This window comes from Echinococcus granulosus (genome assembly GCF_000524195.1).
Source record: "Echinococcus granulosus chromosome Unknown EG_S00079, whole genome shotgun sequence".
Taxonomy (NCBI): Eukaryota; Metazoa; Platyhelminthes; class Cestoda; order Cyclophyllidea; family Taeniidae; genus Echinococcus; species Echinococcus granulosus.
In genome coordinates, this window is record NW_020170459.1 from 3,963 (window position 1) to 6,112 (window position 2,150).

The window sequence follows — 2,150 nt, forward strand, 5'->3', positions numbered from 1 at the left end:
GGAGACTCGCAGTGGACAAAAAAACTACTTCTTCACCTTGTGGTAATTTGGGAGTTCAAAAAACTTAAAAGGTCTTCCAATAATTTTTTTTTAAAAAGGGGAACGAAAATTGTTGTTATTGGATATCGAAAAGGCGAAGAAATGTCAGAGATTTCCAGATCAACCAAATGCCTGTTTTCTGTATTTCCCTTTCCTTCACCTCCATTCCCCAGGAAAAAAGAGAGGGGAAGTGGAAGTGCATAGACATAAATACTGGTGAATGGGAAGGACTCGCTCCACAGGTGGATTAAACAGGCCGTAAAAAACAGAGGGCGGGAAGAAGATTAAATTATGGACGAAATTTACTATTAAAAATTAACTCATTTCGCCAGGCGGAAGGAGGGGAGAAAAAAGGCCGAAGTTTCCTATTGAAGGTCATGCAGAAAGGAGGTCATTTTGCAGACGATGTCGATGAAGAGATGGAGAGGTGAGGGAAGCGAATTTTCCAACTACGAAAAGACGAGGAAAAAAACAGGATGTTGAAAAGGAAGGCGAGAAGAAGAAGTGTTGGAAATCTCCCGCCTCTCGAATTGCATCAAGGACAACACCGCAGAGGCTTCGTTTTGCTCCACTTTGAGCCAATTTTGGGGAGCCAAATGAGAAGTTATTACCACAAAAGAAAATGTGGATAAGGGCAACAAGCATTTCGGTGCCCCTTTTTCCAAGGTGTTAGAACCTAAGAGGAAAAAGGAAGGAGTACAAAAAGGTTGCCCCTGCTTTTAGCGTCTGGAGAGAAAAAATTGGACAAACCCAGATTAGATGAAAATCTGCCAACTTCATAACAATATTTCAAATGCCTCAAAGACTAACATTATTTTAGGAATGAATCCAAGGCAAGTTCAACATCTTCGAGGCGAAAATCAATGATCGAAGTCACATAGGGGTTCCAGAAGGTATGAATGTGTGCGCGTGTGTATGATGGGCTGCAAATTCGGGCAAATAATTTAACCAACCTGGTCTATTCCCTCCACCTCCACCTCCACCTCTTCCTAACTGGTAGAGAGAGGGTGAAGAAAGTTATCACCAGTAATTCGTCAAATAACCGCCTTCCTTATTCCCTGGTAAATGTAGATATGTTAAAAAGACCAAAAAGGCATGTTTTCTGCTTGTGCATTTGGCGAGGAAAAACTGGAGACTCAGTTGTCGATTTTATTTAGCGTGGGCACTGGGGATGTCAATAAGCGCAGTCAAAAATTTTCCAGTTTCGTCTGAATTTAAAAGAGAAGGTGCTTCACAGCCCTTCTTTCAACGTCGGACTTTCCCACAAGAAAGGCTTTAAAATGACGGCGAAAGTGGTCCCGCAGTCACGACGACACTAGACACCTTGTCAAATATGCGTTAAAGGTTAAAGTGTCTGATTGAGGTCTAAACATAACAGAGAGAAGGTGGAAGATATTGTGTTAACTGCATCACAAGATTTGGTTTAATTAAAAGTGCCAGAGAAAAAAAAGACGAAATGAAGAGATGGTGAAGATCAAGGCAACTCCTTCCTCTCTACCACCTCTGCGATCTCGCCATTGCCCTTCATCCCTCCCTCCCTCTTCAAGCTTCCGCTGTTCTACCGCACAATTTCAACCACAAATCCCTGTATCCCAAATAAATGCGCTTTTGACATCTCAACCCAACCGAATCGAACTTCACCTCCACAGCAGTAATAGAGGTCTTCTTCTTCCATCTCCTTCGTTCTTCTTGATTCATTGCTCCCCTTATTAAAGGGAAATGGAGAAGAGGAGAGTCACATTAAAAAACATCTGCAATTACTTTCCAAGGCAAGAGGACTTGAGAAATACAGGTTCTGTTTCACTTCAGAGCAAAAAAGGGAAAAAATAAAGAAAAAGTGGAATTTCAGTTTTAAAATGCCTTAAGTGTAAACTGGTCAAACTTTTTGCCATTGTATTGTACTAGGAGTCACTCAAGTTGAAACAAAACTACCGATTTTGCAGCAACTTGACAAGCCAATAAAAACACAGCAATAGTGACACACATCAGTACTGGGTCAGTCGACACCCTGTCCATCAAGAAGACGTGTAAGAATTGTAGCGTATGTGGCTTTAAGCCACTGGACTAGGATTCCTAAAGAGGACGCCTCACCATTCATTTAGTGTTGGATC